The following is a 23,823-nucleotide window of genomic DNA, read 5'->3' on the forward strand; positions in this document are numbered from 1 at the left end:
TCAGACAGTCAGGAGGAATGATGTGTTGCGGAGAGAGTTCAACTTCCGAAGCATCCGAGGAACGAGAGAGAGCATCGGCCCTAATGTTCTTATCGGCAGGCCGAAAGTGAATTTCAAAATTAAATCGGGCAAAGAACAGAGACCACCGGGCCTGGCGAGGATTCAGCCGTTGGGCAGACTGGAGGTAGGAGAGGTTCTTGTGATCGGTGTAAATAATAACTGGAAATCTTGATCCCTCCAGCAGATGCCTCCATTCCTCAAGTGCTAATTTGATGGCTAGAAGTTCTCGATCCCCGATGGAGTAGTTCCTCTCCGCCGGAGAGAAGGTCCTAGAAAAAAAACCACAAGTGACAGCATGCCCGGAAGAATTTTTTTGTAGAAGAACAGCTCCAGCTCCCACTGAGGAGGCATCAACCTCCAATAGGAAGGGTTTGGAAGGGTCAGGTCTGGAGAGCACGGGAGCCGAAGAAAAGGCAGACTTGAGTCGTTTAAAGGCGTCTTCCGCTTGAGGAGGCCAAGACTTGGGATCGGCATTTTTTTTGGTTAAAGCCACGATAGGAGCCACAACGGTAGAAAAATGTGGAATAAATTGCCTGTAATAATTGGCGAACCCCAAAAAGCGTTGGATAGCACGGAGTCCGGAGGGGCGTGGCCAATCTAAGACGGCAGAGAGTTTGTCTGGATCCATTTGTAGTCCCTGGCCAGAGACCAAGTATCCTAGAAAAGGAAGAGATTGGCATTCAAACAGACATTTCTCAATTTTGGCATAGAGTTGATTGTCACGAAGTCTCTGAAGAACCATACGGACATGCTGGCGGTGTTCTTCTAGATTGGCAGAAAAAATCAGGATATCGTCCAGATATACAACAACACAGGAGTATAAAAGATCACGAAAAATTTCATTAACAAAGTCTTGGAAGACGGCAGGGGCGTTGCACAGGCCAAAGGGCATGACCAGATACTCAAAGTGTCCATCTCTGGTGTTAAATGCCGTTTTCCATTCATCCCCCTCTCTGATGCGGATGAGATTATAAGCACCTCTTAAGTCCAGTTTAGTAAAGATGTGGGCACCTTGGAGGCGATCAAAGAGTTCAGAGATGAGGGGTAGGGGGTAGCGGTTCTTAACCGTGATTTTATTAAGACCGCGGTAGTCAATGCAAGGACGTAGGGAGCCATCTTTTTTGGACACAAAGAAAAATCCGGCTCCGGCAGGAGAGGAGGATTTACGGATAAAGCCCTTTTTTAAATTTTCCTGGACGTATTCAGACATGGCAAGAGTCTCTGGGGCGGACAGAGGATAAATTCTGCCCCGGGGTGGAGTAGTGCCCGGGAGGAGGTCGATAGGACAATCATAAGGCCTGTGAGGAGGTAGAGTCTCCGCTTGTTTTTTGCAAAAAACATCCGCAAAGTCCATATAGGCCTTAGGGAGACCGGTTACTGGAGGAACCACAGAGTCACGGCAAGGGTTACTGGGAACCGGTTTTAGACAGTCCTTGGAACAAGAGGGCCCCCAACTCTTGATCTCCCCAGTGGACCAATCCAGGATTGGGGAATGAAGTTGAAGCCAGGGAAGTCCAAGGAGAATTTCAGAAGTGCAATTGGGGAGGACCAAAAGTTCAATCCTCTCGTGATGAGATCCGATGCACATTAAAAGGGGCTCCGTGCGGAAACGTATGGTACAGTCCAATCTTTCATTGTTTACACAATTGATGTAAAGGGGTCTGGCGAGACTGGTCACTGGGATGTTGAACCTGTTGACGAGAGAGGCCAAAATAAAATTTCCTGCAGATCCAGAGTCCAAGAAGGCCATAGTAGAGAAGGAGAAGGCAGAGGCAGACATCCGCACAGGCACAGTAAGACGTGGAGAAGCAGAGTAGACATCAAGGACTGTCTCACCTTTGTGCGGAGTCAGCGTACGTCTTTCCAGGCGGGGAGGTCGGATAGGACAATCCCTCAGGAAGTGTTCGGTACTAGCACAGTACAGGCAGAGATTCTCCATGCGGCGTCGTGTCCTCTCTTGAGGTGTCAGGCGAGACCGGTCGACCTGCATAGCCTCCACGGCGGGAGGCACAGGAACGGATTGCAGGGGACCAGAGGAGAGAGGAGCCGAGGAGAAGAAACGCCTCGTGCGAACAGAGTCCATATCCTGGCGGAGCTCCTGACGCCTTTCGGAAAAACGCATGTCAATGCGAGTAGCAAGGTGAATGAGTTCATGTAGATTAGCAGGGATTTCTCGTGCGGCCAGAACATCTTTAATGTTGCTGGATAGGCCTTTTTTAAAGGTCGCGCAGAGGGCCTCATTATTCCAGGATAATTCTGAAGCAAGAGTACGGAATTGTACAGCATACTCGCCAACGGAAGAATTACCCTGGACCAGGTTCAACAGGGCAGTCTCAGCAGAAGAGGCTCGGGCAGGTTCCTCAAAGACACTTCGGATTTCCGAGAAGAAGGAGTGTACAGAGGCAGTGACGGGGTCATTGCGGTCCCAGAGCGGTGTGGCCCAAGACAGGGCTTTTCCAGACAGAAGGCTGACTACGAAAGCCACCTTAGACCTTTCAGTGGGAAACTGGTCCGACATCATCTCCAGGTGCAGGGAACATTGGGAAAGAAAGCCACGGCAAAACTTAGAGTCCCCATCAAATTTATCCGGCAAGGATAGGCGTAGACCAGAAGCGGCCACTCGCTGCGGAGGAGGTGCAGGAGCTGGCGGAGGAGATGATTGCTGAAGCTGTGGTAGTAACTGCTGTAGCATAACGGTCAGTTGAGACAGCTGTTGGCCTTGTTGCGCTATCTGTTGTGACTGCTGGGCGACCACCGTGGTGAGGTCAGCGACAACTGGCAGAGGAACTTCAGCGGGATCCATGGCCGGATCTACTGTCACGATGCCGGCTGGCAGGTAGTGGATCCTCTGTGCCGGAGAGGGATTGGCGTGGACCGTGCTAGTGGATCGGTTCTAAGTCACTACTGGTTTTCACCAGAGCCCGCCGCAAAGCGGGATGGTCTTGCTGCGGCGGTAGTGACCAGGTCGTATCCACTAGCAACGGCTCACCTCTCTGGCTGCTGAAGATAGGCGCGGTACAAGGGAGTAGACAGAAGCAAGGTCGGACGTAGCAGAAGGTCAGGGCAGGCAGCAAGGATCGTAGTCAGGGGCAACGGCAGGAGGTCTGGAACACAGGCTAGGAACACACAAGGAAACGCTTTCACTGGCACGATGGCAACAAGATCCGGCAAGGAAGTGCAGGGGAAGTGAGGTGATATAGGGAAGTGCACAGGTGATCAGACTAATTGGAACCACTGCGCCAATCAGCGGCGCAGTGGCCCTTTAAATCGCAAAGACCCGGCGCGCGCGCGCCCTAAGGAGCGGGGCCGCGCGTGCCGGGACAGGACCGACGGAGAGCGAGTCAGGTACGGGAGCCGGGGTGCGCATCGCGAGCGGGCGCTACCCGCATCGCGAATCGCATCCCGGCTGGAGGCGGTATCGCAGCGCCCCGGGTCAGTGGATCTGACCGGAGCGCTGCAGTGAGGAGAGTGTAGCGAGCGCTCCGGGGAGGAGCGGGGACCCGGAGCGCTCGGCGTAACACTCATATCCCGACCTCATAGGCCATCCTCATATGCTGTCCTCCAATCCAGACCTAATATCCCGTCCTCCAATCCAGTCCTCACATCCCATCCTCATATTACAACCTCATATCCCGTCCTTATGTCCCATCCTCCTATCCCGTCCTCATATTTCATTCTCATATTCTGTCCTCATATCTCAACCTCATATCCCATCCTTATATCCTGTCCTCATATTCCCACCTCCTATCTTGACCTCATATCCCATCCTCATATCCCGACCTTATATCCCATCCTCATATCCTATCCTCAGATGGGACTGATTTGTGATGAAGATATTGTAAGCTGAAAATAGAAGGGGACATGGCTGTCACGATGCCGGCTGGCAGGAGGTGGATCCTCTGTGCCAGAGAGGGATTGGCGTGGACCGTGCTAGTGGACCGGTTCTAAGTCACTACTGGTATTCACCAGAGCCCGCCGCAAAGCGGGATGGTCTTGCTGCGGCGGTAGTGACCAGGTCGTATCCACTAGCAACGGCTCAACCTCTCTGACTGCTGAAGATAGGCGCGGTACAAGGGAGTAGACAGAAGCAAGGTCGGACGTAGCAGAAGGTCGGGGCAGGCAGCAAGGATCGTAGTCAGGGGCAACGGCAGGAGGTCTGGAACACAGGCTAGGAACACACAAGGGAACGCTTTCACTGGCACAATGGCAACAAGATCCGGCGAGGGAGTGCAGGGGAAGTGAGGTATACATAGGGAGTGCACAGGTGAACACACTGATTAGAACCACTGCGCCAATCAGCGGCGCAGTGGCCCTTTAAATCGCAGAGACCCGGCGCGCGCGCGCCCTAGGGAGCGGGGCCGCGCGCGCCGGGACAGGACCGACGGAGAGCGAGTCAGGTACGGGAGCCGGGGTGCGCATCGCGAGCGGGCGCCACCCGCATCGCGAATCGCATCCCGGCTGGAGGCGGTATCGCAGCGCACCCGGTCAGTGGATCTGACCGGGGCGCTGCGGGAGTGAGAGTGTAGCGAGCGCTCCGGGGAGGAGCGGGAACCCGGAGCGCTCGGCGTAACAGTACACCCCCCCTTGGGTCTCCCCCTCTTCTTGGAGCCTGTGAACCTGAGGACCAGATTTTTATCTAGGATATTGTCCTCAGGTTCCCAGGATCTCTCTTCAGGACCACAGCCCTCCCAGTCAACCAAAAAGAAGGTTTTTCCTCTGACCTTTTTGGAGGCCAGTATCTCCTTTACGGGAAAGATGTCTGAAGAACCGGAGACAGGAGTGGGAGAGATAAGTTTAGGAGAGAAACGGTTGATGATGAGTGGTTTAAGAAGAGAAACGTGAAAGGCATTAGGAATACGAAGAGAAGGAGGGAGAAGAAGTTTATAAGAGACAGGATTAATCTGGCACAAAATTTTGAAAGGACCAAGATAGCGTGGTCCCAATTTGTAGCTGGGAACACGGAAGCGGACATATTTAGCGGAGAGCCATACCTTGTCTCCGGGAGAAAAAATGGGGGGAGCTCTTCTTTTCTTATCAGCAAACTTCTTCATGCGTGATGAAGCCTGTAAGAGAGAATTTTGGGTCTCTTTCCATATGGTGGAAAGATCACGAGATATTTCATCCACAGCGGGTACACCAGAGGGCAAGGGAGTAGGGAGGGGGGGAAGAGGGTGACGACCGTACACCACGAAAAATGGGGATTTGGAAGAAGATTCAGAAACTCTGAAGTTATACGAGAATTCGGCCCATGGTAGAAGATCTGCCCAGTCATCCTGGCGGGAGGAAACAAAATGCCGTAAATAATCACCCAGGACCTGGTTAATTCTTTCTACTTGCCCATTGGATTGAGGATGATAAGCAGAAGAAAAGTTTCATTTAATCTTGAGTTGTTTACAGAGAGCCCTCCAGAATTTAGACACGAATTGGACGCCTCTATCCGAGACGATCTGCGTGGGCAACCCGTGAAGACGAAAAATGTGTACAAAAAATTGTTTTGCCAACTGAGGCGCAGAAGGAAGACCAGGAAGAGGGATGAAATGTGCCATCTTGGAGAATCGATCAACGACCACCCAAACAACAGTGTTGCCACGGGATGAGGGTAAGTCTGTAATAAAGTCCATACCAATCAGAGACCAAGGCTGTTCGGGAACAGGCAGAGGATGAAGAAGACCAGCGGGCTTCTGGCGAGGAGTCTTATCCCGGGCACAGACAGTGCAGGCTCGCACAAAATCCACAACATCCGTCTCCAGAGTCGGCCACCAATAGAAACGAGAGATGAGTTGCACGGATTTCTTGATGCCCGCATGACCTGCGAGATGGGAGGAGTGACCCCATTTGAGGATTCCGAGGCGTTGGCGTGGGGAGACGAAGGTCTTCCCTGGAGGAGTTTGCCTGATGGAGGCTGGAGAAGTGGAGATCAGGCAGTCAGGAGGAATGATGTGTTGCAGAGAGAGCTCTACTTCCGAGGCATCCGAGGAACGAGAGAGAGCATCGGCCCTAATGTTCTTATCGGCAGGCCGAAAGTGAATTTCAAAATTAAATCGGGCAAAGAACAGAGACCACTTGGCCTGGCGAGGATTCAGCCGTTGGGCAGACTGGAGATAGGAGAGGTTCTTGTGATCGGTGTAAATAATAACTGGAAATCTTGATCCCTCCAGCAGATGCCTCCATTCCTCAAGTGCTAATTTAATGGCTAGTAGCTCTCGATCCCCGATGGAGTAGTTCCTCTCCGCCGGAGAGAAGGTCTTAGAAAAAAAACCACAAGTAACAGCATGCCCGGAAGAATTTTTTTGTAGAAGGACCGCTCCAGCTCCTACTGAGGAGGCATCAACCTCCAATAGGAAGGGTTTAGATGGGTCAGGTCTGGAGAGCACGGGAGCTGAAGAAAAGGCAGACTTGAGCTGTTTAAAGGCGTCTTCCGCTTGAGGAGGCCATGACTTAGGATTGGCATTCTTTTTGGTTAAAGCCACGATAGGAGCCACAATGGTGGAAAAATGTGGAATAAATTGTCTGTAATAATTGGCGAACCCCAAAAAACGTTGGATAGCACGGAGTCCGGAGGGGCGTGGCCAATCTAAGACGGCAGAGAGTTTGTCTGGATCCATTTGTAGTCCCTGGCCAGAGACCAAGTATCCTAGGAAAGGAAGAGATTGACATTCAAACAGACATTTCTCCATTTTGGCATAAAGTTGATTGTCACGAAGTCTCTGAAGAACCATGCGGACATGCTGGCGGTGTTCTTCTAGGTTGGCAGAAAAAATCAGGATATCGTCCAGATACACAACAACACAGGAATATAAGAGATCACGAAAAATTTCATTAACAAAGTCTTGGAAGACGGCAGGGGCGTTGCACAGGCCAAAGGGCATGACCAGATACTCAAAGTGTCCATCTCTAGTGTTAAATGCCGTTTTCCATTCATCCCCCTCTCTGATGCGGATGAGATTATAAGCACCTCTTAAGTCCAGTTTGGTAAAGATGTGGGCACCTTGGAGGCGATCAAAGAGTTCAGAGATGAGAGGTAGAGGGTAGCGGTTCTTTACCGTGATTTTATTAAGACCGCGGTAGTCAATGCAAGGACGTAGGGAGCCATCTTTTTTGGACACAAAGAAAAATCCGGCTCCGGCAGGAGAGGAGGATTTGCGGATAAAGCCCTTTTTTAAATTTTCCTGCATGTACTCAGACATAGCAAGAGTCTCTGGGGCAGAGAGAGGATAAATTCTGCCCCGAGGTGGAGTAGTGCCCGGGAGGAGGTCAATAGGACAGTCATAAGGCCTGTGAGGAGGTAGAGTCTCAGCTTGTTTTTTGCAAAAAACATCCGCAAAGTCCATATAGGCCTTAGGGAGACCGGTTACAGGGGGAACCACAGGGTCACGGCAAGGAGTACTGGTAACCGGTTTAAGGCAGTCCTTGAAACAAGAGGGACCCCAACTCTTGATCTCCCCTGTGGACCAATCCAGGGTTGGGGAATGGTGTTGAAGCCAGGGTTGTCCAAGGAGAATTTCGGAAGTGCAATTGGAGAGGACCAAAAACTCAATTTTTTCGTGGTGAGGTCCGATGCACATTAGGAGGGGTTCCGTGCGGTAACGCACGGCACAGTCCAATCTTTCATTGTTAACGCAATTGATGTAGAGAGGTCTGGCGAGACTGGTCACTGGGATGTTGAACCTGTTGATGAGAGAGGCCAAAATAAAGTTTCCTGCAGATCCGGAGTCCAAGAAGGCCTTAGTGGAGAAGGAGAAGGTAGAGGCAGATATCCGCACAGGCACAGTAAGACGTGGAGAAGCAGAGTTGACATCAAGGACTGTTTCACCTTTGTGCGGAGTCAGCGTACGTCTTTCCAGGCGGGGAGGACGGATAGGACAATCCTTCAGGAAGTGTTCGGTACCGGCACAGTACAGGCAGAGATTCTCCATGCGGCGTCGTGTCCTCTCTTAAGGTGTCAGGCGAGACCGGTCAACTTGCATAGCCTCCACGGCGGAAGGCACAGGAACGGATTGCAGAGGACCAGAGGAGAGAGGAGCCGGGGAGAAAAAACGCCTCGTGCGAACAAAGTCCATATCCTGGCGGAGCTCCTGACGCCTTTCGGAAAAACGCATGTCAATGCGAGTGGCTAGATGAATGAGTTCATGTAGGTTAGCAGGAATTTCTCGTGCGGCCAGAACATCTTTAATGTTGCTGGATAGGCCTTTTTTAAAGGTCGCGCAGAGGGCCTCATTATTCCAGGAAAGTTCTGAAGCAAGAGTACGGAATTGCACGGCGTACTCGCCAACGGAAGAATTACCCTGGACCAGGTTCAGCAGGGCAGTCTCAGCAGAAGAGGCTCGGGCAGGTTCCTCAAAGACACTTCGAATTTCCGAGAAGAAGGAGTGTACAGAGGCAGTGACGGGGTCATTGCGGTCCCAGAGCGGTGTGGCCCATGACAGAGCTTTTCCAGACAGAAGGCTGACTACGAAAGCCACCTTAGACCTTTCAGTAGGAAACTGGTCCGACATCATCTCCAAGTGCAGGGAACATTGCGAAAGAAAGCCACGGCAAAACTTAGAGTCCCCATCAAATTTATCCGGCAAGGATAGTCGTAGGCCTGAGGCGGCCACTCGCTGCGGAGGAGGTGCAGGAGCTGGCGGAGGAGATGATTGCTGAAGCTGTGGTAGTAGCTGCTGTAGCATCACGGTCAGTTGAGACAGCTGGTGGCCTTGTTGCGCTATCTGTTGTGACTGCTGGGCAACCACCGTGGTGAGGTCGGCGACAACTGGCAGAGGAACTTCAGCGGGATCCATGGCCGGATCTACTGTCACGATGCCGGCTGGCAGGAGGTGGATCCTCTGTGCCAGAGAGGGATTGGCGTGGACCGTGCTAGTGGACCGGTTCTAAGTCACTACTGGTATTCACCAGAGCCCGCCGCAAAGCGGGATGGTCTTGCTGCGGCGGTAGTGACCAGGTCGTATCCACTAGCAACGGCTCAACCTCTCTGACTGCTGAAGATAGGCGCGGTACAAGGGAGTAGACAGAAGCAAGGTCGGACGTAGCAGAAGGTCGGGGCAGGCAGCAAGGATCGTAGTCAGGGGCAACGGCAGGAGGTCTGGAACACAGGCTAGGAACACACAAGGGAACGCTTTCACTGGCACAATGGCAACAAGATCCGGCGAGGGAGTGCAGGGGAAGTGAGGTATACATAGGGAGTGCACAGGTGAACACACTGATTAGAACCACTGCGCCAATCAGCGGCGCAGTGGCCCTTTAAATCGCAGAGACCCGGCGCGCGCGCCCTAGGGAGCGGGGCCGCGCGCGCCGGGACAGGACCGACGGAGAGCGAGTCAGGTACGGGAGCCGGGGTGCGCATCGCGAGCGGGCGCCACCCGCATCGCGAATCGCATCCCGGCTGGAGGCGGTATCGCAGCGCACCCGGTCAGTGGATCTGACCGGGGCGCTGTGGGAGTGAGAGTGTAGCGAGCGCTCCGGGGAGGAGCGGGAACCCGGAGCGCTCGGCGTAACAATGGCTTTGTGGGACTGGGCATGATTTGCAAGCCAGACCGATGCACATAAAAGGGTAGATAATATAAGGAGTGGGGCTTAAAATGTGGGCTTGTCTATGTGAGATGGGGTATGGCTTGCAAGCCAGATTGACACATTCACCAGGAGATGCAGAACGGAGCTTGTGGAGTAAGGTACTGGAAGTCCCATATACTTGAATGGGTCTTGAAACAAAAACCCATCTTTTATTTAAAAAAAAAAGGGTGTATGTAAGGGTTAATTTAACTATCATATCTTTTCATTTGACATATAAGTAATATGTGTACCAGGTATTATTGAAATATCTCCAGCTGTACGGAAGTTATGTCGGAACATACATTTCCCAATGATTTGCATGGGACTTTAAACAAAAACCCCGACCCTGACAAATGGGGGTAGTTAAGGGATAAATTAACTATCCTATAGTTTAAGTGGTCATAAAAGTAACACGTGACCAAGTATTATCGAAATATCTCAAGCCATTTTGGAAAGTTATGCAGTAACATATATTTTCCATAGACTTGTATGGGACTTTAACCCCTTCCCGACCTATGACATACCTGTACGTCATGGGTGGCAAGGTGTTCCCGACCCATGACATACAGGTACGTCATGAACATTACTGCCACTACTCGCGGCACCCCGCAGCGCCCGGAAAGATGGTGGCTATCACTGATAGCCAGCCATCTTACCGTGCGACCACAGGGGGTTTCATCCCCCCCCCCCCCCCAGCGATCGCTGCTATCAGCTGGTCAAATCTGACTAGCTGATAGCAGCGTTTCGCTATGAAAATACTTAGCAGCGCGGTGTGTGAGTCCCGATCACGGGGATCGGGACACACACCGCTTTGCTAAGTGTCCCTGACCCGTCCCCCGGCGTCACTTACCCGTCCGAGCGGTGTCCCGAGCGGTCCCGGCAGTCCCGGCGTCCTCCATGCGGTCCTGGCTGCGCTGCGTCCCGGAGGTGAGTTTCCGGCAGCAGGGCGGCATCTTCATTGGCAGCAGTGAGATCGCCGTAAAGCGATCTCACTGCTGCCTCTGAGAGTTTCAAAACTACAACTCCCAGCATGCCCAGACAGCCTTTGGCTTTCTGGGCATGCTGGGAGTTGTAGTTTTGCAACATCTGGAGGTCCACAGTTTGGAGACCACTGTATAATGGTCTCCAATCTGTGCTCTTCCAGATGTTGCAAAACTACAAATCTCAGCATGCTCAGTCTGTCCAGGCATGCTGGGAGTTGTAGTTCTCTAACATCTGGAAGAGCACAGATTGGAGACCATTATACAGTGGTCTCCAAACTGTGGACCTCCAGATGTTGCTAAACTACAACTCCCAGCATGCCCAGACTGCCCAAGCATGCTGGAAGTTGTAGTTCGGCAACATCTGATCCTTCAGATATTGCCGAACTACAACTTCCAGCATGCCTGGGCAGTATGGGCATGCTGGGAGTTGTAGTTATGCAACAACTGGAGGCACACTAGTTGGGAAACATTGTCCGTTTCCTACCTCAGTGCCTCCAGCTGTTGCAATTGTTGCAAAACTATAACTTCCAGTATGCACAGACCATGCATGCTGGGAGTTGTAGTTTTGCAACAGCTGGAGGCACACTGGCTTGGAAACACTAAGTTTGGTTGCAAAACACTTGAAAGTTTATTAATTAACTTAGTGTTTCCAAACCAGCGTTCCTCCAGCTGTTGCAAAACTACAACTCCCAGCATGCACGGACAGCCAAAGGGCATGCTCGGAGTTTGCAACTGCTGGATGTTTGACCCCCCCCAATGTGAATGTACAGGGTACACTCACATGGGCGGAGGTTTACAGTGAGTGCTGCAAGTTTAAGATGGCGCAAATTTTGCGCTGCAGCTCAAACTTCCAGCGACAAACTTGCTGTGAACCTCTGCCCATGTGACTGTACCCTAAAAACACTACACTACACTAACACTAACTTAAAATAAAAAGTAAAAAACACTACATATACACATACCCCTACACAGCCCCCCTCCCCCCAAAAAATGAAAAACGTCTGGTACGCTACTGTTTCCAAAACGGAGCCTCCAGCTGTTGCAAAATAATAACTCCCAGTATTGCCGGACAGCCATTGACTGTCCAGGCATGCTGGGAGTTTTGCAACAGCTGGAGGCACCCTGTTTGGGAATCATTGGCATAGAATACCCCTATGCAAATCCCTAATTCAGGCCTCAAATGCGCATGGCGCTCTCTCACTTTGGAGCCCTGTCGTATTTCAGGGCAACAGTTTTGGGACACATATGGGGTATCGCCGTACTCGGGAGAAATTGCCTTACAAATTTTGGGGGGCTTTTTCTTCTTTAACCCCTTATGAAAAGGTGAAGTTGGGGTCTACACCAGCATGTTAGTGTAAAAAAATAAATTTTTTACACTGACATGCTGGTGTTGCCCTATACTTTTCATTTTCACAAGAGGTAAAAGGGAAAAAAGACCCCCAAAATTTGTAACGCAATTTCTCCCGACTACGGAGATACCCCATATGTGGGCGCAAAGTGCTCTGGGGGCGCACAACAAGGCCCAGAAGGGAGAGTGCGCCATGTACATTTGAGGCGATTTGCACAGGGGTGGCTGATTGTTACAGCAGTTCTGACAAACGCAAAACAATAAATATCCATATGTGACCCCATTTTGGAAACTACACCCCTCACGGAATTTAATAAGGGGTGCAGTGAGCATTTACACCCCACTGGTGTATGACAGATTTTTGGAACAGTGGTCTGTGAAAATGAAAAATAAAATTTTTGATTTGCACAGTCCACTGTTTCAAATATCTGTCAAACGCCAGTGGGGTGTAAATGCTCACTGCACCCCTTATTAAATTCCATGAGGGGTATAGTTTCCAAAATGGGGTCACATGTGGGGGGGGTCCACTGTTCTGGCACCATAGGGGCTTCCTAAATGGGACATGCCCCCCAAAAACCCTTTCAGAAAAACTCTCCAAAATCCCACTGTCGCTCCTTCCCTTCTGAGCCCTCTACTGCGCCCGCCGAACACTTTACATACACATATGAGGTATTTCCTTACTCGAGAGAAATTGGGTTACAAATTTTAGGGTGATTTCTCTCCTTTTACCCCTTGTAAAAATTCAAAAATTGGGTCTACAAGAAAATGCGAGTGTAAAAAATGAAGATTTAGAATTTTCTCCTTCACTTTGCTGCTATTCCTGTGAAACACCTAAAGGGTTAAAACACTTACTGAATGTCATTTTGAATACTTTGGGGGTGCAGTTTTTATAATGGGGTCATTTATGGGGTATTTCTAATATGAAGACCCTTAAAATCCACTTCCAACCTGAACTGGGCCCTGAAAAATTACGATTTTGAAAATCTTGAGAAAAAGTGGAAAATTGCTGCGGAACTTTGAAGCCCTCTGGTGTCTTCCAAAAGTAAAAACTTGTCAATTTTTTTATGCAAACACAAAGTAGACATATTGTATATGTGAATCAATATGTAATTTATTTGGAATATCCATTTTCCTTTCAAGCAGAGACTTTCAAAGTTAGAAAAATGCTAAATTTTCAAAATTTTCATGAAATTTTTAGATTTTTTACCAAGAAAGGATACAAATATCAGTGAAATTTTACCAATAACATAAAGTAGAATATGTCACGAAAAAACTATCTCGGAATCAGAATGATAAGTAAAAGCATTCCAAAGTTATTAATGTTTAAAGTGACAGTGGTCAGATTTTCAAAAAATGCCCAGGTCATGAAGGTGAAAATGGGCTGGGTCATGAAGGGGTTAAACAAAAAACCCTGACCCTGGCAAATGGGGTTGAGTAAGGGTTAAATCACCTATCATATCTTTGTTGTTGACATATAAGTAACGTGTGTGCCAAGTTTCATGTTTATATCTTTTGCCGTTTAAACGTGATACTGGAACATACACACACACATACATACACACACACATTGGGGGAGATTTATCAAAACCTGTCCACAGGAAAAGTTGTTCAGTTGCCCATAGCAACCAATCAGCTTGCTTCTTTCCGTTTTTAATAAGGCCTCTGTAAAATGAAAGAAGCAATCTGATTGGTTGCCATGGGCAACTGCACCACTCTTGCTCTGCACAAGTTTTGATAAATCTCCCTCATTGAGTTTTATATATATAATAGATGAATACCCAGCATTGCCCGGTTTTTCCTTCCTAATCCTTGTTGGGGAGGAAAATAAACAAAGGAGGAAGCTTTTGACTTCATATCCCGTCCTCATATATTGTTGTCATATCCCAACCCCATATCCCGTCCTCATATCCCAATCTCCTATCCCGTCATCATATCTCAGCCTCCTATCCCGTCGTCCTATCCCGTCCTCCTATTCCGACCTCTTATCCCGACCTTCTATTCCGTCCTCCTATCCCGTCCTCATATCCCGTCCCCATATCCCATCCTTCTATCTCGACCTCCTATCCCGACCTCCTATCTTGACCTCCAATCCAATCCTCATATCCCTTCCTCATATCCCGACCTCATATCCTGTCCTCATATCCATCCTCTTATCACGACCTAATATCCTGTCCTCATATCGCGACCTCACATCCCGTCCTCACATCTTGTCCTCATATCCCTACCTCATATCCCGACCTTATATCCCATCCTCTTATCCCGACCTCCTATCCTGTCCTCATATCCCATTCTCATATCCCGACCTTGTATGCCATCCTCATATGCTGTCCTCCTATTCAGACCTAATATCCCATCCTCCTATCCCATCCTCACATCCCATCCTCATATCCTGACCTCATATTCTGTCCTCATATCCCATCCTCATATCACAACCTCATATCCCGTCCTTATGTCCCATCCTCATATCCTGTCCTCATATGCTATCTTCATATCCCATCCTCATATGCTGACCTCATATCCCGTCCTTATGTCCCAACCTCATATCCCGTCCTCATATCCTGTCCTCATATCCCGACCTTATATGCTATCCTCATATCCCATCCTCAAATCCTGTCCTCATATCTCGACCTCCTATCCCGTCCTCATATTCCATTCTCATATTCTGTCCTCATATCTCAACCTCATATCCAATCCTTATATCCTGTCCTCATATTCCCACCTCCTATCTTGACCTTATATCCCATCCTCATATCCCGACCTTATATCCCATCCTCATATCCTATCCCCACATCCCGTCTTTATATCCCGACCTCATATACCATCCTTATAGCCCATCCTCATATCCTGTCCTCATATCCCGACCTCATATCCCTTCCTTATGTCCCATCCTCCTATTCTGTCCTCAGATGGGACTGATTTGTGATGAAGATATTGTAAGCTCAAAATAGAAGGGGACGTGGCTTTGTGGGACTGGGCGTGATTTGCAAGCCAGACCGATGCACAATAAGGGTAGATAATATAAGGAGTGGGGCTTAAAATGTGGGCTTGTCTATGTGAGATGGGGTGTGGCTTGCAAGCCAGATTGACACATTCACCAGGAGATGCAGAACGGAGCTTGTGGAGTAAGGTACTGGAAGTCCCATATACTTGCATGGGACTTGAAACAAAAACCCATCTTTTATATAAGGGTGTATGTAAGGGTTAATTTAACTATCATATCTTTTTATTTGACATACAAGTAATATGTGTACCAGGTATTATTGAAATATCTTCAGCTGTACGGAAGTTATGTGGGAACATACATTTCCCAATGATTTGCATGGGACTTTAATGCAGCCCATTTTCACCTCTAGGACGAAGCCCTTTTTTGCAAATCTGACCACTGTCACTTTAAACATTAATAACTCTGGAATGCTTTTACTTATCATTCTGATTCTGAGATTGTTTTTTCGTGACATATTCTACTTTAGCATAGTGGTAAATTTTTGTGGTAACTTGCAACCTTTCTTGGTGAAAAATCCCCAAATTTGATGAAAAAAATTTAAATTTTGCATTTTTCTAACTTTGAAGCTCTCTGCTTGTAAGGAAAATCTGTGAGGGGTGTAGTTTCCAAAATGGGGTCACATGTGGGTGTGTTTTGTCAGAACCGCTGTAACAATCAGCTACACCTGTGCAAATCACCTCAAATGTACATGGCGCACTCTCCCTTCTGGGCCTTGTTGTGTGCCCCAGAGCACTTTGCGCCCACATAAGGCGTATCTCCGTACTCGGGAGAAATTGCATTACAAATTTTGGGGGGCGTTTTTCCCTTTTACCTCTTGTGAAAATGAAAAGTATAGGGCAACACCAGCATGTTAGTGTAAAAATGTTTATTTTTTTACACTAACATGCTGGTGTAGACCCCAACTGTTCCTTTTCATAAGGGGTAAAAGGAGAAAAAGCCCCCCAAAATTTGTTAGGCAGTTTCTCCCGAGTACAGTGATACCCCATATGTGACCCTATACTGTTGCCTTGAAATACAACAGGGCTTCAAAATAAGAGTGCCATGCGCATTTGAGGCCTGAATTAGGGACATAGGGGTATTTTATGCCAGTGATTCCCAAACAGGGTGCCTCCAGCTGTTGTAAAACTCCCAGCATGCTTGGACAGTCAATTGCTGGCCAGAAATGCTGGGAGTTTTCGTTTTGCAACAGCTGGAGGCTCCATCTTAGAAACACTGCCGTACAATAAGTTTTTCATTTTTATTGGGGAAGGGGGGTGGTAGGGGAGGTAGTGTATGTGTGTATATGTAGTGTTTTACTCTTTATTTTATGTCGGTGTAGTGTAGTGTTTTTAGGTTGCATTCACACTGGAGGCAGATTACACTGAGTCTCCCGCTAGGAGTTTGAGCTGCGGCGGAAAATTTGCTGCAGCTCAAACTTGAAGCGGGGAACTCACTGTAATCTGCCTCCAGTGTGAATGTGGCCTGTACATTCACATGGGAGGGGGGTCAAAACTACAACTCCCAGCATACACTGACAGACCATGCATGCTGGGAGTTGTAGTTTTGCAACAGCTGGGGGCACACTGGTTGAAAAACCTTGAATTAGGTTCTATGACCTAACTCAGTATTTTCCAACCAGTGTGCCTCCAGCTGTTGCAAAACTACAACTCCCAGCATGTACTGATTGCGTAAGGGCATGCTGGGAGATGTAGTTATGCAACGGCAGGTGGCACGCAAGTACAACTCCCAGCATGCCAAGACAGCCTTATGCTGTTCCTGAATGCTGGGAGTTGTAGTTTTGCAAGATTTAGAGGGGTTCAGGTTGTAAATCACTGTCCAGTGGTCTCTAAACTGTGGCCCTCCAGATGTTGCAAAACTACAACTCGCAGCATGCACAGACAGCAAACTGCTTTCTGGGCATGCTGAGAGTTGTAGTTTTGCAACATCTGAAGGTCTACAGTTTGAGACCACTGCATAGTGATCTACAACCTGAACCCCTCTGTAAACTGTGGTCCTCCGGATGTTGCTAGGCAACAACTCACCTAGCAGGACCCGGATGAATTGCTGCCGCCGCCGCACATGGGGGATCCCCGCATGGAGGATTGCGCTCCGGGTTCCGGGATCCAGGTAAGGGACCTTCGGCGCCGGTCCCTGGACAGTTCCCCCATTTTGCCCGGACACCGATAGGTGGGCAAAGCGGGGAAACCAAACTTTAACCCCCCCTCCCCCGGTCTGCTATTGGTCGGTTGCTCGGCCGATCAATAGCAGGGATAGGAGGGGTGGCACCCCTGCCACCAAACTCCTATCCCTTCAGGGGGATCAAGAGTGTCTCGGACACCCCCGATCCCTCTTATTTTCCGGGTCACCGGGTCACCAGTGACCCGTATGACCCGGAATCGCGCAGATCGCAGGTCTGAATTGACCTGCTATTTGTGCCCATCGCGGTTATGGGGGGGTCTCAGTACCCCCCTCGGCGATGTGCTGGGATGCCTGCTGTTAGATAACAGCAGTCATCCCGGCCCGATCACCGCTACCGGTGACGTGGCGCTCCCGTAACCCCGCGGCGTACATGTACGTCGCCGCGCGCCAAGTGACACTTCGTGGCGCCGTACATGTACGTCACCCGTTGTGAAGGGGTTAAACAAAAACCCTGACCCTCACAAATGGGGGTAGTTAAGGGTATTATCGAAATATCTCCAGCCATTTCAAAAGTTATGCAGTATTTTCCATAGACTTGTATGGGACTTTAAACAAAAACCCTAACCCTGGCAAATGGGGTTGAGTAAGGGTTAAATCACCTATCCTATCTTTGTTGTTGACATATAAGTAACATGTGTGCCAAGTTTCATGTTAATATCTTTTGCCGTTTGGACGTGATGCTGGAACATACACACATACATACACACACTCACATTGGGGGAGATTTATCAAAACCTGTCCACAGGAAAAGTTGCCCAGTTGCCCATAGCAACCAATCAGCTTGCTTCTTTCCTTTTTTTAAAAGGCCTCTGTAAAATGAAAGAAGCAATCTGATTGGTTGCCAAGGGCAACTGCACCACTCTTGCTCTGCACAAGTTTTGTTAAATCTCTCCCATTGAGTTTTATATATATATATATATACTAGCTGAATACCCGGCATTGCCCGGTTTTTCCTTTCTAATCCTTGTTGGGGAGGAAAATAAACAAAGGAGGAAGCTTTTGATTTCATATCCCCTCCTCATATATTGTTGTCATATCCCAACCCCATATCCCATCCTCATATCCCAACCTCCTATCCCGACCTCCTATCTCGTCATCATATCTTGACCTCCTATCTTGACCTCTTATCTCGACCTCCTATCTCGACCTCCTATCTCGACCTCCTATCTTGACCTCCTATCCCGTCCTCCTATCTCGACCTCCTATCCCGTCCTCATATCCCGTCCTCCTATATCGACCTCCTATCCCGACCTCTTATCCTGGTCCTCCTATCCCGTCCTCCTATCCCGACCTTCTATCCCATCCTCCTTTCCAGTCCTCATATCCCGACCTCCTATCCCAACCAGTAATATGTGTACCAGGTATTGAAATATCTCTTGAAGTTATGTGGGAACATACATTTCCCATTGAATTGTATGGGACTTTAAACATAAAACCCGCCCCTGGCAAATAGGGGTGAGTAAGGGTTAAATCACCTATCCTATGTTTGTTGTTGACATAGAAGTAACATGTGTACCAAGTTTCATGTTAATATCTTTAGCCGTTTGGACGTGATGCCGGAACGTACACACATACACACATATATATAGATAGATATATAGATTAAAGCATGCAGAATAGAACTGCTATGTAGAAGAAAATGGCAGAAAAATTCAAAAATTACCCTTTTCCATAGCAATAGAGACAAGTATCTATCTATCTATCTATTATATGTGTGTGTGTTTTTTTACATTTCTTCCCTCGCTTATAGAACTGTGAGACAAGGTTGGTGACATCACACATGTGACCTCACAAGAGATTAGCTATATCTTTGCCTTTCTTATAATCAGGCAACAAAGAAGACAAGACATTTCAAGGATCAGAGGGAGGATGGCCAGGAGCAGCCGAATACAACCAACAAACCAAGAAGATTGGTTCCTAGCATGCCTTCAAAATGCCTAGGACTGGATAAAGAAAACATTCAGCAAAGAGAAGTTGAAAGGGGTAATCCAGGATGAGAAAATCAGAGCTGATTTCTTCTGAAAACTGCACCACCTCTGTCCTAATGTTGTGTGTGATATCGCTGCTCAATTCTTCAAAAGTGAATGGAGAAAACTTGTAATATTACATACAACATGAGGACAGGTATGGTGCTGTTTTTGGAAACAAATAGCTCTGTTTTCTATTCCCTTTTAACAAACTCCTAGAATGCAGCAACATTCATCTGATGGACGGCACAGGTAGGACACTACATGTTTTTCTATACATTTCTCACTATTAACACCAGATTCATGTAACTAACACAATCATTTCAATGGCCTCAGTGCTGAACTTCTAGACACATGGGATATTTATCAAAACCTATGTACAGGAAGAGTATCATCTTTCATCCTTTAGAGATTTTTGGTGAGATTTATCAAAATCTGTGCAAAGGAAAAGTTGACCAGTTGCCAATAGCAACCAATCAGATTAATTTTCATTTTCAGATTCAAATAAATTTTGCAGAGGCCTTGTTAAAAATAAAATAAGCAAGCTGATTGGTTGCTATGGGCAACTGGGCAACATTTCCTCTGCACAGGTTTTGATAAATTGTGAGCTGCTGGAGGGGACTTTTTTTGTGCGAACTTGGCGAGTAGTACTGGTTGCCTAGTTTTGGTCACCCCAATGTGAAATCAGTCAAATGCATTCTACACCTCCCCCCTTTTTCTTTATACTCTTTCCCTACAATATCTTTCACCCCCCTGCTATTTGGGGAAATTGGAGAAGGGAGTGCTTACACACATTGGGGGAAATGTATCAAAGATTTTAGCCCTGTTTTGTGTTTAATTTTTTGCGCAAAGTTTTGCGCAAGCTGTTTTTTTTGTGTCTTTTTTTGCGCACATTCTGGTGGAGCATTTCCTCCAGATGTGTACGTTTTGGTGTACCTTGGAGTGACATATTTAGTACACACAAATTTATTAACTGCGTACATTTCATTTACCGACAGAAATCTTGCGGGATGACCATATTTTTAAAGCCATCTTGGACTGCACTTAGCAAGATGCTCTAAATCATGCATTTAATTTTCCATTTGGATTGCGGAGATTACTATGCTTTTGTCGCCAGTCAGATTATCTCTGTGATACTTAAAATCTTTTTCATGTACCTTCAACTGGAAAATACATCAGGTTATAGTGCAGGTGAAATACTTCCGGCACAGTTCAGACTTCAAACTGTGTAAAATTCAAACTCCCCAGCTGCTCTTGATGAGTGCAGGAGATTGCACCTGTGTAGTGTAACCATGGTGACCACAGCTAAGAATATACCACTGTATGTGCAGGGAGAGACAAGAAGATATCGCTGTTAGGTCTATGTATATGTGTTAGTATGTGTATGTAGCAGAGGCAGGTGTGTGAGTGTGTGTATGTAGCAGAGCTAGGGGGTTAGGAGTTAATTTCCCCCGCTCTGGCCACCGATCGGAAGTCGGTACAGAGCGGGGGGAACACGAGCGGAGAGGGGTGAGCATGGCCCGGCTTACCCGGACCTTCGGAGGCGGCATCCCGTAGCAGTGGCGCAAGCAGGAAGAACGGCGGCCGGAAAGTGCGGCGGAGAAGGCTGCAGTGAAGATCGCTATAAGTGATCTTCACTGTGGCCTTCTATAAGCTGCAAAACTACAACTCCCAGCATGCCCACACAGCCAAAGGCTGTCTGGGCATGCTGGAAGTTGTAGTTTTGCAGCATCTGGAGGGTCACAGTTTGGAGACCACTGTGTAGTGGTCTCTAAACTGTGGTCCTCCAGATGTTGCAAAACTACAAATTTCAGCATTCACTGACTGTCTGGGCATGCTGGGAGTTGTAGTTTTGCAACATCTGAAGTGACACAGTTTGGAGACCACTATATGGTGGTCTCCAAACTGTAGCCCTCCAGATGTTGCAAAACTACAACTCCCAGCATGCCCAGACAGTCAGGGATGCTGGGCGTGTAGTTCTGCAATATCTGGCCCTTCAGATGTTGCAGAACTACAACTCCCAACATGCCTGGACAGTCTGGGCATGCTTGGAGTTGTAGTTTTGCAACATCTGGAGGGCTACAGTTTGGAGGCCACTACTTAGCGGTCTCCAAACTGTTCTTCCCCAGTTGTTGCAGAACTACAACTCCTAGCATGCCCAGACTGTCCAGGCATGCTGGGAGTTGTAGTTCTGCAACATCTGAAGGGCCAGATATTGCAGAACTACATGCCCAGCATCCCTGACTGTCTGGCCACGCTGGGAATTGTAGTTTTGCAACAGCTGTAGGCACACTGGTTGGGAAACACTGAGCAAGAGTCTGTTTCCTAACTCAGTGATTCCAACCCGTGTGCATCCAGCTGTTGCAAAACTACAACTCCCAGAGTGCACTGACAGACCGTACATGCTGGGAGTTGTAGTCTTGCAACAGCTGGAGGCACATGGGTTGGAATCACTGAGCTAGAGTCTGTTTTCTAACTCAGTGATTCCCCACCAGTGTGCCTACAGCTGTTGTAAAACTACAACTCCCAGCATGTACGGTCTGTCAGTGCATTCTGGGAGTTGTCATTTTGCCACCGCTGAAGGTTTGGGGCGCCCCCCCCCCCCATGTGAATGTACAGGGTACATTCACACAGGCGGATCTACAGTGGGTTTCAAGGAAACTTATTGTGAACCCCTGCCTGTGTGAATGTACCCTAAAAACACTACACTAACAAATAATAAAACGCTACATATACACCCCCTTGCACGTCGCCCCCCCCCCCCCCCCCCCAATAAAAATGAAAAACGTCTCATAAGGCAGTGTTTCCTAAACGGAGCCTCCAGCTGTTACAAAACCACAACTCCCAGTGTTGCCGGACAGCCATAGACTGTCCTGACAGGCTGTGAGTCTTGCAACAGCTGGAGGCACCCTGTTTGGGAAACACTGCTGTAGGGTTTTGGTGGAGACAAGCCCCGTCCTTGTAACCGGGTCCGCCCCTATTGAAAATTCCTTATTCAGGCCTCAAATGCGCACTTCAGAGCCCTGTCGTATTTCAAGGCAACAGTTTAGGGCCACATATGGGGTATCTCCATACTCGGGAGAAATTGTGTTCCAAATTTTGGGGGGATTTTTCTCCCATTACCCTTTGTAGAAATGGTACATTTGGGGGAAAAAACTGCACTTTAGTGAAATTTTTTTTTTCATTTACACATCCGAATTTAACAAAAAAGTCGTCAAACACCTGTGGGGTGTTAAAGCTCACCAGACCCCTTATTACGTGCCTTGAGGGGTGTAGTTTCCTAAATAGTATGCAATGTGTTTTTTTTGTGTGTTTTTTTTGCTGTTCTGGCATCATAGGGGCTTCCTAAATGTGACATGCCCCCAAAAACAATTTCAGCAAAATTAACTCTCCAAAATCCCATTGTCGCTCCTTCCATTCTGAGCCCTCTACTGCGCCCGCCGAACACTTGACATACACATATGAGGCATTTCCATACTTGAGAGAAATTGGGTTACACATTTTGGGGGGCTTTTTCTCCTATTCTCCCTTGTAAAATTTCAAAAACTGGGTCTACAAGTGCATGCGAGTGTAAAAAATTAAGATTTTCAATTTTCTCCTTCACTTTGCTGCTATTCCGGTGAAACACCTAAAGGGTTAACAAACTTACTGAATGTCATTTTGAATACTTTGAGTGGTGCAGTTTTTATAATGGGGTAATTTATGGGGTATTTCTAATATGAGGGCCCTTCAAATCCACTTCAAAACTGAACTGGCCCCTGAAAAATTGCTTCTGAACTTTTAAGCCCTCTGATGTTTTCCAAAAGTAAAAACATGTCAACTTTATGATGCAAACATAAAGTAGACATATTGTATTTGTAAATCAATATATAATTTATTTGGAATGTCTGTTTTCCTTACAAGCAGAGAGCTTCAAAGTTAGAAAAATGCTACATTTTCAATTTTTTCATCAAATTTTTGAATTTTTCACCAAGAAATGATGCAAGAATCGACAAAAAATTACCACTAACATAAAGTAGAATATGTCCCGAAAAAACAATCTCAAAGAAAAGTAAAGGCATCCCAGAGTTATTAATGCTTAAAGTGACAGTGGTCAGAATTGCAAAAAATGCTCCCGTCCTTAGGGTTATAATGGGCTCCGTCCCCAAGGAGTTAAAGGGGTACTCCGGTGAAAAACTTTTTTCTGCTGAATACTACAGTGGAAGTTCTGCTGACAACTGCTGAATACTACAGTGGAAATTCTGCTGACATCATGAGCACAGTGGTCTCTGCTGACATCTCTTTCCATTTTAGGAACTGTCCAGGGTAAAAGGAAATCCCCATAGCAAACATATGCTGTTCTGGACAGTTCATAAAATGGACAGAGATGTCAGCAGAGAGCACTGTGCTTGTGATGTCAGCAGACAGTTCTGTGTTTCAAAAAGAAAATAATTTTTGCTGTAGTATTCAGCAGCTAATAAGTACAGGAAGGATTAATATTTTTTAATAGAAGTCATTTACAAATCTGTTTAACATTCTGGCACCAGTTGATTTAAAAAAAAAAAAGTTTTTCCCCGGAGTACCCCTTTAAAGATGGACAGGCAGGGTGAAGGGGAGTAGCTAGGCCTGTATTTTGAATTTCAAAACTCAAATGGGTTTTTGGGTTCAAAATGTGTATTTTTCCCTTATGCTGCTATCCTTTTATAATCCATAATTTTGGGGCCAGGTTGTCCGATAATTGAAACAGTGAAAACA

This window comes from Hyla sarda, chromosome 7 (assembly GCF_029499605.1).
Source record: "Hyla sarda isolate aHylSar1 chromosome 7, aHylSar1.hap1, whole genome shotgun sequence".
Lineage (NCBI taxonomy): Eukaryota > Metazoa > Chordata > Amphibia > Anura > Hylidae > Hyla > Hyla sarda.